Consider the following 15,578-nt stretch of genomic DNA (forward strand, 5'->3'; position numbering starts at 1 on the left):
CCAAGAGGCATTGCCACTGGTGTCCATTCATTGAGTTGAATATCCTCTGCATCCTTCATGCTTCCAAACTCTTATTTGTGAAGTTTGTGAAATGTCCATTTTTTCCTTGTCGTACTAACTAGCTCTGTGCTGATGTTCCCCAATATTGCAACGAAGGCCTTCTCATGCCAAATCAGACCCTCAATCTACAGAATATACTGGTGGAATTCCTTTCAAGCAAAGGATACTCCCTGATGCAAAACAGAGCTCAGAGATGAAGAGGCAGGACATTGGTGTTTTGCCATCATGATAGCAGAATTTGATGTGGAAAGAGGCAAGGGTGGCTTTCCTGAGCAAAGAGGCATTGGGGATGGAGTCCATACATGTGCTGGCCATCTCTTGTTTACTGGAATTATTTATATGGCCTTTCCGCCATGTTTGTATGAACTAGTCCTGTGCTGTTTTCCCCACTTGTGCAAGCAAGGCATGGTCATGCCCAACCTGCCATCTACAGAAAGGAGAACACGTTTGAAGTGCCTTTTATGCAATGGAAATTCACTGTACATCACCAGGGCACTAAGGCAAAGAGGGACAAATTTTTTTTTGCAGTGCCCTAAATATAGAAGAAGTCTAGGTCTGACAAAAGCATAGGTTGATTTCCTGCACAAAGTTCCACTGTGGGTGGGGTGCTTTCATGGATGTGATGAACCAGGAATCTTCCAGTCTTTGTTTCTGGTGTTTGTGAAATTGCTCTTTGACCCTGATTGAATGAATTAGCTCTGTACTGCTTTTCCCTGATATGGAAAAGAAGGACTTCTCCTGCCAAATCAGGCTTATCCTCAAAGGAGATCAAAATTGGTGTGCCTTTCATGGGATGGAAACATCTTGCACAGTTCCCGTGATCAGTGAGCAAGAGGCAACCCACTAGTTGACCTCCCACGATGTGTAGGATAATTCTAGGTGGGGAAAAGCAAGTGTTGCTTTCCTGAGCATAGATGCATTTGGGCTAGTGTCTTTTCACAGAGTTGAACATATGTTGCATCCAAGTCGCTTCCAATCACTTGTTGGTGATGTTTGAGTAAAGTCTGTTTTGCCCTGGTTGTACAAACTAGCTTCTCTGATATTTCAAGAAGTACTTCTCATGACAAATCACTTCCTCTACAGAGAACACTTTTGGAATGCCTTCAAGCAAAGGAAACTCCCTGCCGCACACCAGTGCTCCACAAGGTAGAGGCAGGACATTGGTGTCTTTGCCATCATGACAGGAGAAGTTGATGTGGGAAAGAGGCAAGCATGGCTTTCCTGAGCAAAGACGCATTGGAGATGGAGTCCGTATATGGAAGTGAGTGTATGAAGCAACCACGTTGAAGGCAATCTCTTGTTTTCTGGAGTTTTTTCAATGGCCATTCTGCCCTGTGCTGTTTTTCCCACTTGTGAAAACAAGGAAATGTCATACCCAAACTGCCATCTATAGAAAGGAGAACACGTTTGAAGTGCCTTTCACACAATGGAAATTCCTTGTACCTCACCAGGGCTCCAAGGTGAAGAGGGAACCGATTGCTCTCTCTGCCATATTTATAGGAGAATTCTATCTGGGATACAAGCCAGAGTTCATTTCCTGAGCGAAGTCACAATGGGCCTGTTGCACATTAACGGTTTTGTTGGTAGGGTGGAACAGGGAATCTTTCAAACTCTTGGTTGTGGTGTTTGTGAAATGGCTCTTTTGCCCTTGTTGTACGAACTAGCTCTGTGCTACTTTTCCCTGATATCAAAAAGAAGGATTTCTCTTGCCACCTCAGAGTTCTCCCCAAAGTAAACACGTTTGGAGTGCCTTTGGAGTGATGGAAAATCCATGCAATGAACCCGGGCTCAGAGAGCAAGAGGCAGCCCATTGGTTTGTTTCCCACCATTGTTGTGGAAGTCTAGATTGGAAATAGGCAAGGGGTGCTTTCCTGAACAAAGATGCATTGAGGATGGTGTCTGTACATTGAGTTGAATATCTTCTGCAACCATGACACTTCCAAACTCTTGCTTGTAAAGTGTGTGAAATGTTGAATTTGCCCTGGTCATATGAACTACATGTATGCTGATATACCCTGTTATGTAAAAGAAGGACTTTTCAGGGCACATCTGACTCCTCCTCTACAGAGAACACTTTTGCAAGGCTTTTCAAGCCAAGGAAACTCCCTACAACACACCAGGGTTCAGAGAGGAAGAGGCAGGACAATGGTGTCTTTGCCATAAACATAGGAGAAGTCTATATGGAAAAGAGGCAAGGGTGGCTTTCCTGAGCATAGTCCTTGGGGATGGAGTCTGTATAGTTAGGTGAATGTACAAAGCAACCAGGATGCTTCCAACCGCTTGTTCTCTTTAGTTTGTGCAATGGTCATTCTGCCCTCTTTGTATGAACTAGCCCTCTGCCACTTTTCCAGGCTTGTGAAACCAAGGCATGGTTATTCCCAATCTGCCGTCTCCTGAAATGAGAAAATGTTTGAAGTGCCTTTAGGCAATGGAAAGTCCCTGCACCATACCAGGGCTCCAAGACCAAGAGGGACCCCAATGTTTTCCGCTCCATAATAATAGGAGAAATCTAGCTGTGAAAAAAGCAAGGGATGATTTCCTGAGCGAAGTCACAATGGGGCTGGTGTGTGTTCAAGGATTTGATGATAGAGTTGAACAGGGAAGCTTCCAAACTCTTGTTTTTGGTGCTTGGGAATTGGCTCTTTTGCCCTGGTTGAACAAACTTCCTCTGTGTTGCTTTTCCCTCATAGGGAAAAGAAGCATTTCTCCTGCCACAAGAGGCTTCTCCTCAAAGGAGATCCAGTTTGGAGTGCCATTCATGGGATGGAAACACTGGGCATGGAGTCAGTGCTCAGAGAGCATGAGGCTGTTCATTGTTTTATCTCCTGAAATGTGGAGATTTATGGCAGGGGGGAGGCAAGAGTTTCTTTCCTGAGCATAGATGATTTGGGCTAGTGACTGTTCATGGAGATCAACACACGTGGCAAAAATATCGCTTCCAATCTCTTGTTGGTGATGTTTGGGTAAAGGCCATTTTGCCCTGGTGGTATGAACTAGCTATGTGCTGCTTAACCCCGATATAGAAAAGAAGGAATACTCAGGCCCAATCAGACTTCTCTTCTAAGGAGAACAATTTTGGTGTGCCTTTTGAGTGATGGAATATCCACGCAATGAACCTGGGCTCAGAGAGCAAGAGGCAGCCCATTGGTTTATTTCCCACAATTGTAGGTGAAGTCTAGTATGGAAATAGGCAAGGGTTGCTTGCATGAACCAAGATGCTTTGGGGCTGGTGTCCATTCATTGAGTTGATTATCCTCTGCAAACATGATGCTTCCAAACTCCTGTTTGTGAAGTATGTGAAATGTCCATTTTTCCCTGTTGGTACAAACTACCTATGTGCTGATATTCCACGATATTGAAAAGAAGGACTTCTCATGTCAAATCTGACTCCTCCACTGCAGAGGACCCTTTTCGAATGCCTTTCCCGCAAGGATAATCCCTGCCACACACCCATGCTCAGAGAGGAAGAGGCAGGACATTGGTGTCTTTGCCATAATGATGGGAGAATTCTACATGGGAAAGAGGCAAGGGTGGTTTTCCTGAGCAAAGAGGACTTGGGGATGGTGTCTGTATACTGAAGTGAATGTGCAAAGCAAAAATGATCCTTCCAATATCTTGTATTCTGGAGTTTGTGTGATGAACATTCTACCTGGTTGTACAAACCAGCCCTTTGCTGCTTTTCCACACCTGTGCAAGCAAGGCATGGTCAGGCCCAATCTGCCATCTCCTGAAAGGAGAATATGTTTGAAGTGCCTTTCAGGCAATGGAAGGTCCCTGAACCAAACCAGTGCTCCAAGACCAAATTGGAGGCCATTTGTGTCTGTGCCATACTTATAGGAGAAGTCTTGCTGTGAAAAAAGCAAGGGTTGATTTCCTGAGCAATGTCATATTGGGGCTGGTGTGTGTTCACGGATTTGCTGATACAGTTGAAGAAGGAAGCTGTCAATCTCTTGTTTTTGTTGTTCGTGAAATGGCTCTTTTACTCTGGTTGTATGAACTAGCTCTGTGCTGCTTTTCCCTGATATGGAAAAGAAGGATTTCTCATGCCACCTCAGAGATCTCCTCAAAGGAGAAAATGTTTGGCGTGCCTTTGTAGTGATGTAAATTCCATGCAATTAACCAGGGATCAGAGAGCAATGGCAGCACATTGGATTTTTTCCCAGAATTGTAGTGGAAGTCTGGTTTTGACAAAAGGAAGGTTGCTTTCCTGAACCCAGACACCTTGGGACTGGTTTCCATTCATTGAGTTGAATATCCTCTGGAAACATGACACTTCCAAACTCTGGTTTTTGAAGTTTGTGAAATGATCATTGTGCTCTGGTTGTACGAACTAGCTATGTGCTGATATTCTCCAATACATAAAAGAAGGATTTTCATGCCAAATCAGTCCTCTCCTCTACAGAGAACACTTTTGGAATGCCTTTCCAGCAAAGGAAATCTCTGCCATGCACCAGGGATAAGAAAGGAAGAGGCAGGATATGTGTGTCTTTTCCAAAATTATAGGAGAAATCTATGTGGGAAAGAGGCAAGTGTGGCTTTCCTGAGCAAAGTGGCATTGGGGATGGAGTCCCTATACTGAAGTGAATATACAAATCAACCAGGATGCTTCCATTCTCTTGATTTCTGGAGGTTTTGTGATGACCTTTGCCCTGTTTGTATGAACTAGCCCTGGGCTGCTTTTCCACACTTGTGCAAACAAGGCATGATCATGCCCAATCTGCCATCTCCTGAAACAGGAACATTTTGAAGTGCCTGTCATGCAATTGAATCTTCACTGCACCAAACCAAGGCTCTGAGACAAAGAGTGAGAACATTGGTTTCTGTGCCATAATTATAGGAGAAGTCTAGATGTGATAAAAGCAAAGATTGATTTCCTGAGCAAAGTAAGAATGGGGCTGGTGTGCATTCACAGATATGATACAGTTGAACAGGCAAACTTCAAAACTCTTGGTTTTGTAGTTTGTGAAATGGCACTTCTGCCCAGGTTGTATGACCTAGCTCTGTGCTACTATTCCCTAATACGGAAAAGAAGGAATTCTCCTGCCAAATCAGGCTTCTCCTCAAAGGAGATCCAGTTTGTAGTGCCTTTCATGGGATGGAAACTCTGGGCATGGCACCAGTGCTCAGAGAGCAAGAAGCAACACATTTGATTATCTCCCACACCCTGGAGGAGAATTCTAAGGTGGAAATAGGCAAGGGTCGCTTTCCTTAGCATAGATCCATTTGGGCTAGTGTCTTTTCACAGAGTTGAATATGCATTGCAACAATATCACTTCCAATCTCTTGGTGGTGATGTTTGTGTAAAGGCTGATTTTCCCCAGTGTTACAAACTAGCTATGAGCTTCTTATTCCTAATACAAAAAAGAATGATTAATCTTTCCCAATTAGACTTCTCCTCTAAGGAGAATACATTTGAAGTGGCTTTCATGCCATTTAAATTTCCTGCACCAACCTACTGCTCAGATAGGATGAGGTGGCACATACATTTATGCGCCATCCTTACTGGAAAGGTCTAGATGGGATATAGACAAGGTTTGCTTTCCTGAGCACAGAGGCTGCTGTACATTCATGGGTTTGGTTTACCTGTTGAAACAGAAAGCTGCCAAATGATTGGGGGCTGAGTAGAGAAATTACAATTTTGCCCTGGTTGTACAAACTGGCTCTGTGCTGATTTTCCTTAATATGCTAAAGAAGGACATCTCATGCCACCTCATAGTTCTCCATAAAGGAGGACACGTTTGGAGTGATTTTTGAGTGATTGCAAATACGTGCAATTAACCAGACCTCAGATAGAAAGAGGCAGTACATTTGTTTATTTCCCGCCATTGTAGGGGAATTCTAGTTGGGAAAGAGGCAAGGGTTGCTTTCCTGAACCAAGACTCCTTGGGGCTGGTGTTTGTACATTGAGGTGAATATCCCCTGCAACCATGACGCTTCCAAACTCTTGTTTCTGAAGTTTGCATAATGTCCACTTTTCCCTGGTTTTATGAACTAGCTCTGTGCTGATATTCCCCGATATTGAAAAGAAGGATTTCTCATGCCAAATCTCATGCCAAACTACTCCTCTACAGAAAACACTTGCAGAATGCCTTTCCAGAAAGGAAACTCCCTGCCAGAACACCAGTGCTCAAGGAGGAAGAGGCAGGGCATGGATATCTTTGCTATTAGGATAGGAGAAATCTATGTGAGAAAGAGGAAAGGATGGCTTTCCTGAGCAAAGAGGCATTGGACATGGAGTCCATATAATGAGGTGAATGTATGAAGCAACCATGATGCTTCCAATATCTTGTTTACTGGAGATTTTGTGACTGCCATTCTGACCTGTTTGTATGAGCTAGTGATGTCCTGGTTTTCCCCGCTTGTGAAACAAGGCATGGTCATGCCCATTCTGCTGTGTCCTGAATGGAGAATATTTTTGCAGTGCCTTTCAGGCAATGAACTTTCCCTGAGCCAAACCAAGCCTCTGAGTCCAAGATGGAGCCCATTGGGGTCTGTGCAATAATTATAGGAGAAATCTATCTGTGAAAAAAGCAATATTTCATTTCCTGAGCGAAGTCACAATGGGGTTGGTGTGTGTTCACACATTTGTTGAGAGAGTTGAACAGGGAGGCTTCCAAACTCTTGATTGTGCTGATTGTGAAATGGCTCTTTGGCCCTGGTTGTACAGTCTAGCTCTGTGATGCTTTTCTCTGATATGAAAAAGAAGGTATTCTCCTGCAAAAACTGGCTTCTCCTCAAAGGATATCAAGTTTGGAGGGCCTTTCATGGGATGGATACACCAGGAACGGAACCCAGGCTCAGAGAGCAAGAGGCAACACATTTGTTTAACTCCCACAACCTAGAGGAGCATTCTAGGGGGGACCAAGACAAGGATTGCTTTCCTGAGCATAGATGCATTTGGGCTAGTGTCTTTTCTCTGAGTTGAATACACGTTCCAATGTTGTATCTTGCAATCTCTTGTTGGTGATGTTTTGGAAAAGGCAATTTTGCCCTGGTGGTATGAACTACCTATGTGTTGCTTATCCCCAATATAGAAAAGAAAGATTTCTCCTGAATATCAGATTTTTCTTCTAAGAAGAACACGTTTGGAGTGGCTTTCAAGCCATCTAAATTTCCTTCACAAAGATATTGCTCAGAGAGGATGAGGCATCACATTGGCTTGTGAGTCACATTTACTGGAAATATCTAGGTGGGAAATAGGCAAGGGTTGCTTTTCTGAGAATAAAGGCTTTGGTGCTGCAGTACATTCAAGGGGCTGGTTTACTGTTTTAAACAGGATCATTCCAAACTCTTGGTTACTGAGTTTGGGAAATGGCAATTATTCCCTGGTTGTATGAACTGGCTATGTGATCCATTTCCCTGATATTTAAAAAAAGGAATTCTCATGCCACCTCAGCCTTCTACACAAAGGAGACCATGTTTGGAGTGCCTCTTGAGTCATGGAAAATCAGTGCAATGAACCAGAGCTCAGAGAGCAAGAGGCAGCCCATTGGTTTATTTCCTGCAATGGTATGGGAAGTTTAGTTTGGAAATAGGCAAGGGATGCTTACCTGAATGAAGACACATTGGAGCTGGTGTTCATTCATTGAGTTGAATATCCTCTGCACACATGATGCTTCCAAACTCTTGATTGTGACATTTGTGGAATATCCATTTTGCCCTGGTCATAAGAACTAGCTCTGTGATGATATTTCCCAGTATTGCGAAGAAGGACATCTCATGCCAAGTCAGACCCTTCCTCTACAGAGAACACTTTTGGAATGCCTTTCGAGCAAAGGGAACTCCCTGGCCCACACCAGTGCTCAGAGAGGTAGAGGCGGGACATTGGTGTCTTTGCCATAAGGATAGGAGAAATCTGTTTGGGAAAGAGGCAAGTGTAGCTTTCCTGAGCAAAGCAGCATTGGGGATTGAGTCCTTATACTGAGGTTATTGTATGAAGCAACCAGGATTCTTTCATTCTCTTGTTTTCTGGAGTTTTTGCGATGGCCATTCTGCCCTGTTTGTATGAACTAGCCCTGGGCTGCTTTTCCCCACTTGTGCAAACAAGACATGGTCATGACCAATCTGCCCTCTCCTGAAAGGAGGACACTTTTGAAGTGTCTTTCAAGCAATGGAAATTTCACTGCACCATACCATAGCTCTAAGACCAATAGGGAGGCCATTGGTTTCTGTGCCATAATTGTAAGAGAAGTCTAGCTGTGATATAAGCAATGTTTGTTTTCCTGAGTGAAGTTAGATCCAGGCTTGTGTGCGTTCAAAGTTTTGGTGCTACAGTTGAACAGGGAAACTTAAAAACTCTTGGTTGTGGTGTTTTTGTATTGGCTCTTTTGCCCAGGTTGTATGAACTAGTTCTGTGCTAATTTTCTCTGATATGGAAAAGAAGGAATTCTCCTGCCAAATAAGGCTTCCCCTGGTAGGAGATCCAGTTTTGAGTGCCTTTCATGGGATGGAAACACCAGGTATGGCACCAGTGCTCAGAGAGCAAGAGGAAACACATTGGATTATCTCCCACAACATGGAGGATAATTCTAGGAGGGGGGACATATGCAAGAGTTGCTTTCCTGAGCATAGATGCATCTGGGCTAGTGTCTTTTCCCTGAGTTGAAAACACACTAAAACAATGTCACTTCAAATTTCTTGTTGAGGATGTAGGTGTAATGGCCGTTTTGCACTGGTTGTAAGAACTACCTATGGGTTGCTTATCCCTGAGTTTTAAAAGATGGAATTCTCATGCACAGTCAGACTTCTCTTCTAAGGAGAACACGTTTGGGGTAGCTCCAGCTTCCTAAACTTCCTGCACAAAATTATTGTTCAGAGGTGATGAGGAAGCACATTTGATTTTTAGCCATACTTCCTGGAGAAATCTAAGTAAGAAATCAGCAAGTGTTGCTTTCCTGAGCACAGAGGCATTGGGGCTGCTTTACATTCACAGGGTTGGGTTACCTGTTGAACCAGGAAAATTCCAATTGCTTGGGGATGAGTTATAGAAATAGAAAATATGCCCTGGTTGTATGAACTGGCTATGTGTTTCTTTTCCATGATATGGAAAAGAAGGATTTTCCATGCCACCTCAGCGTTCTTCACAAAGGAAGACACATTTGGAGGGCCTTTTGTTTGATGGAATATCCATGCAATGAACCGGGCTTCAGAGAACAGAGGCAGAACATTGGTTTTTTCCCTGCAATTGCAGGGGAAATGTAGATTGGAAATAGGCATGGGTTGCTTTCCTGAACCAAGAGGCATTGGGGCTCCTGCCCTCATTTAGTTGAATAACCTCTGCAAACATGACACTTCCAAACTCTTGCTTCTGATATTTGTGAAATGTCCATTTTGCCCTGGTCTTACAAACTAGCTATGTGATGATATTCCCTGATATTGAAAAGAAGGACTTCTCATGACAAATCAGACTACTCCTCTACGGATAACTTTTTTCAAATGCCTTTCCAGCAAAGGAAACTTCCTGCCACACACCAGTGCTCAGAGAGGAAGAGGAAGGAAATTGTTGTCTTTTCCATAATGTTAGGAGATGTGTATGTGGGAAAGAGGCAAGGGTGGCATTCCTGAGCAAAGATGCATTGGGAATGGAGTCCGTTAAATGAGGTGAATATAGGAAGCAATGAGGATGCTTCCAATCTCTTGTATTCCGGAGTTTGTGTGATGGCGGTTCTGCCCGGGTTGTATGAACTAGCCCTGGGCCTCTGCTCCCTGCTTGTGTAAACAAGGCTTGGTCATGCCCAATATGCCATCTCCTGAAAGGAGGACACTTTTGAAGTGCCTTTCAGGCAATGGAAAGTCCCTGCACCAAACAAGGGCTCCGAGACCAAGTGGGAGACCATTGCTGTCTTTGCCATAATTGCAGGAGAATTCTATAGTGGAAGATGCAAGGGCTGATTTCCTGAACGAAGTTACAATGGGGCTGGTGTGCCATCACTATTTGATGATATAGTTGAAAAGGGAAGCTTCCAAACTCTTATTTGTGGTGCTTGTGTAATGGCTCTTTAGCCCTTGTTGTACAAAGTAGATCTGTGCTGCTTTCCCCTGACAAGTAAAAGACGGAATTCTCCTGCCAAATCTGGTTTCTTCTCAAAGGAGGTCAAGTTTGGAGTGCCTTTCTTTGTATGGAAACAACATGAATGGTATCTGTGCTCAGAGAGCAGGAGGTAACCCATTGGTTTATCTCCCACAATGTGTAGGAGAATTCTTGGCGGGGGGAATGGCAAGGGTTGCTTTTCTGAGCATAGATGCATTTGGGCTAGTCTCTTTTCCCTGTGCTGAATACACATTGCAACAGTGTTGCTTCCAACCTCTTGTTGGTGATGTTTTTGTAAAGGCTATTTTGCCCTGGTGGTATGAAGTAGCTATGGACAGCTTATCCCCGAGTTTGAAAAGAAAGATTTCTCCTGCCAAATCAGACTTCTCCTGTAAGGAGAACATGTTTGGAGTGGCTTTTAAGTCATCAAAACTTCCTACACCAATCTCATAGTCAGAGAGTATGAGGCATCACATTGGTTTTTGAGCCCTGATTTCCAGACCACAGGAAACGTCTAGGTGGGAAATAGGCAAGGGTTGCTTTCCTGAGCACAGAGGCATTGGGGCTGCTGTACCTTCACGGGGTTGGTTTACCTGTTGGACCAGGAAGCTTCCAAATGCTTGGTGGCTGAGTTTGTGAAATGGCAAATGTGCCCTGGTTGTATGAACTAGTTATGTGCTGCTTTTCTCTGATATGAAAAAGAAGGATTTGTCATGCCACCTCAAATTTCTCCACAAAGGAGAACACGTTTGGAGTTCCTTTTGAGTGATGGAAAATCAGTGTAATGAATCTGGGCTCAGAGAGCAAGAGGCAGCCCATTGGTTTACTTCCCACAATTGTAGGTGAAATCTAGTTTGGAAATAGGCAAGGGTTGCTTTCCTGAACCATGATGCGTTGGGGCTGGTGTCTGTTCATTCAGGTGAATATGCTCTGCAACCAAATAGCTATGGGCTGATATTCCCCAATATTGAAAAGAAGGACTTCTCATGCCCAATCAGACTCCTCCTCTAAAAAGAACACTTTTGGAATGCCTTTCCAGCAAAGGAAACTCCCTGCCACCCACCAGTGCTTAGAGAGGAAGAGGCAGGACATTGGTGCATTTTCCATAATTAAAGGAGAATCTATGTTGGAAAGAGGCAAGGATGGCTTTCCTCAGAGATCATGAGGCTAGAATCCGTATATGGAGGTTAATATACGAAACAACCAGGATGCTTCCAATCTCTTGATTTCTGGAGTTTTGGGAATGGCCATTCTGCCCTGTTTGCACAAACTAGGCATGTGCTGCTTTTCCCCGCTTGTGCCAACAATGCCTGCTCATGCCCACTCTGATATCTCCTGTAACTAGAACACATTTGAAATGCCTTTCAGCCAATTAAAATTCCCTGCAACAAACCAGGGCTCAGAGGCCAAGAGGGAGTACATTGGTTTCTGTGCCCTAATTTTAGGAGAAGTCTAGATGTGAAAAAACAAATGTTGATTTCCTGAGTTAAGACACAGTGTGTCTGGTGTTCATTAACTGATTTGATGATACTGTTTAACCAGGATGCATCAAATTGCTTGTTTGTGGTGTTTGTGGAATGACTATTTTGCCGTGGTTGCACGAACTAGCTATGTGCTGCTTTTCCCTGATATTTAAAGAAATTGTATGTCAAATAAAGCTTATCCTCCAAAGGAGATCATGTTTGGAGTGCCTTTGATGGGATGGAAACTCCGCACACTGAACCATTTCTCAGAGAGCAAGAAGAAAATCATTGTTTTATCTTCCCAAATTATAGGAGAAAATTAGGGTTGAAAAAGCAAGTGTTTCTTTCCCGCACAAAGATGCAAGTGGGCTACCATCTTTTAAAAGATTTTAATACACATTTCAACGATATCGCTTCCAATCTCTTGTTTGTGAAGTGCGTGTAAAGGCCATTTTGCACTGGTCATATGAACTAGCTATGTGCTGCTTATCCCCAATATAGAAAAGAAGTAATTCTAATGCCAAATCAGACTTCTCTTCTAAGGAGAACACGTTTGGAGTGCCTTTCAAGCCATTGAATCTTCTTGCACCAACCTATTGCTCAGAGAGTATGAGGCAGCACATTTGTTTTTGAGCCATTATTATTTGAAATGTATAAGTGGGAAATAGGAAAGCGGTGCTCTCCTAGCAAAGCTGCATTGGTTCTGGTGTCCATATACTGAGGTGAATGTATAATAAACCTAATGCTTCCAAACTCTTGTTATCTGGATTTTTTTAGATGGCCATTCTGCCCTTGTTTCATGAACTAGCTGTGTGCAGCTTTTCCTCGCTTGTGCAAAGAAGGCCTCATCATGATAAATCTGACATCTCCTGAAAGGAGGACATGGTTGGAGTGCCTTTCAAGCAATGGAAATTCCCTGCTCCAAACCAGGGCTCTGATAGTTAGAGGCATCCCATTGGGTTACTTGCCATAATTATAGGAGAAGTCTAGCTGTGAAAAAACCAGGGTGGACTTCCTGAGCAGAGTCAAATTGGGTCTGGTGTTCGTTCATGTATTTGATTTTACTGGTGAACCAGGAATCTTCCAACCTATTATTTATGGTGGTTGTGAAATGGCTATTTTGCCCTTGTTGTATGAGCTAGCTCTTTGCTGCTTTTCCCTGATATGGAAAAGAAGGATTTCTAATGCCAAAAAAGGCTTCTCCTCAATGGAGATCAAGATTGTGCTGCCTTTCCTGTGATTGAGTCACCATGCACTGAACCATTTCTCAGAGATCATGAGGCAACCCATTTGTTTATCTCCCCAACACTAAGGAAAATCTAGGGGGTGGGGAAACAAGGGTTACTTTGAAGAGGAAATACGCATTGCGGCTAGTGTTTTTTCACTGAGTTGAATAAACATTGCCACAATGTCACTTCCAATCTCTTGTTTTTGAAGTTTCTATAAAGGTGGTTTTGACTAGGTTGTAAGAACTAGATATGTGCTGTTTATCCTCGAAATGAAAATAAGGATTTCTCATGCCAAATCAAACTTCTCTTCTAAGGAGAACATGTTTGGTGTGGCTTTCAAGCCATCTAAACTTCCTGCACCATCCTATTGCTCAGAGAGGGTGAGGCAGCACATTGGTTTGTGAGCCCTAATTACTGGAAAAGTCTAGGTGGGATATAAAGTCTAGGTGGGATATATGCAAGAGTTGCTTTCCTGGGCAAATATGCACTGGGGCTGGTGTTCCTTCTAGGAATTGATTATAGCTGTGAAATAGGAAGCTTCCAAAAGCTTGTTTTTTGAGTAGGCTAAATGGCAAATTTGCCCATATTGTAAAAAATATCTATGTGCTGCTTTTCCTGATTGGAAAAGTAGTATTTCTCATGCCAAATCAGAGTTTTCCACAAAGGAGAACACATTTTGAGTGTCTTTTAAGTGATGGGAAATCTGTGCAATGAGCATGGGTTCAGAAAAAGAGGGGCAGCCCATTGTTTTATTTCCCCAAATTGTAGGTGAAATCTACTTTGAAAATATGCAAGGGTTTCTTTCATGAACAAAAACGCATTGTGGCTGGTGTCACTTTCCTGAGTATAATATACTTTGCAAGCTTGACTCTTCCATACCGTTGTTTGTGAAGTTTGTGAAATGGCCATTTTCCCTGCTTGTATTAACTAGCTGTGTTCTGATCATCCCCAATATTGAAAAGAAGGACTTCTCATGCCAAATCAGACTTCTCTTCTAAGGAGAACATGTTTGGAATGCCTTTGAAACAATGGAAACCCCTGCACATAACCAGTGCTCAGAGAGGAAGAGGCAGGACACTCATTTACCTGCAATAATTATAGGAGCAGTCTATGTGGGAAAGAGACAAGGGTGGCTTTCCTGAGCAAAGAGGCATTGGGGATGGAGTCTGTATACTGAGGTGAATGTACTAAGCCACCAGGATGCTTACAAACTCTTGTTTTCTGGACTTTGTAGGATGGCCACTCTGCCCTGTTTGTATGTACTATCTATGCTGTGTTTTCCCTGCTTGTGAAAAGAAGGCATTTTCATGCCAAATCTGCCTTCTCCTGAAAGGAAAACATGTTGGGAGTGCCTTTCAAGAAATGGAAAGTCCCTGAACCAAACCAGGCCTCCACAAAGCAGAGGCATCCAATTGTTTACTTGTCATAATTATAGGAGAATGCTAGGTGGGAAAAAACAAATATTCACTTCCTGAGTGAAAAAACATTTGAGCTGGTGTTCATTCACTAATTTGATCATTCTCTTGCACCAGGAAGCTTCCAAACTCTTGTTTGTGGTGTTTGTGATATGGATATTTTTCCCTGGTTCTATGAACTAGCTATGCACTGATTTCCCTGATATTGAAAAGAAGGATTTTGAATGCCACATCAGGCTTCTCCTCAAAGGAGATCAAGTTTTGGAAGCATTTCAATGGATGGAAAATCAGTACATTGATCAAGTTCTCAGTGATTAAAAGACAACACATTGGTTTATCTCTTTAATGTGGAGAAGAAATCAAGGGGGGAAAGGCAAGGGTTGCTTTCCTAAGCACAGATGTTTTGGGGCTAGTGATTTTCACTGAGTTGAATACACATTGTAAGAATGTCGCTTCCAATCTTGCGTGTGTGAAGTTTGTGTAAAGGCCATTTTACCTGGTTGCATGAGCTAGATATGTGCTGCTTATCTCTGAATAGAAAAATAAGGATTTCTCATGATAAATCAGAATTCTCTTCTAAGGAGTACATGTGTGGGGTGCCTTTCAAGCAATCTAAACTTCCTGCACCAACCTAATGCTCAGAGAGGATGAGGTAGCGCATTGTATTATGAGCCATAATTATGGGCATTTTATGGAAAATTCTAGGTGGGAAATAGGCAGGTGTTGTTCTAGTGAGCAAAGACACAATTTGGGGCTGTTGTTCCTTCAGGGATTTGATTATACTGTTGAACCAGGAAGTTTCCATACACTAGTTTGTTGAGTATGTGAAATCAAAATTTTGCCCTGGTTGTACAAACTGTCTGTTTTTCTTTTCTCTGACATGGACAAGAAGTATTTTTCATGCCAAATCACAGTTCTCCACAAAGGAGACCACGTATTGAGTGCCTTTTTTGTGATGGAACATCCTTGCAATGAACAAGTGTTCAGTGAAAAGAGGCAGCACATTGGATAATTTCCCCAAATTGTAGGTGAATTCTAGATTGGAAATGGGCAAGCATTACTTTTCTGAACCAAGGCCCATTGGTGCTGGTGTCCATTCACTGTGTAGAATATACTTTGCAATCATGATGCTTCCAAACTCTTGTTTGTCAAGCTTATAAAATGCCAATATTGCCCTGGTTGTACGACCTAGCTATGTGCTGATATTCCCTGATATTGAAAAGAAGGATTTCTCATGACAAATCAGGGTACTCCTCTATGTAGAACACATTTGGTTTTCAGGCAATGGAAATCCCTGCACCTAACCAGTACTCAGAGAGGAAGAGGCAGGACATTGTTATATTTGCTATAATTATAGGAGTAGTCTCTGTGGGAAGTAGGC

Source organism: Sus scrofa, chromosome 1, assembly GCF_054392235.1.
Source record: "Sus scrofa isolate SSC_HxYL_T2T_F1_AM1 chromosome 1, Sscrofa_HxYL_maternal_Yorkshire_Landrace_v2.0, whole genome shotgun sequence".
NCBI classification, from domain to species: Eukaryota; Metazoa; Chordata; class Mammalia; order Artiodactyla; family Suidae; genus Sus; species Sus scrofa.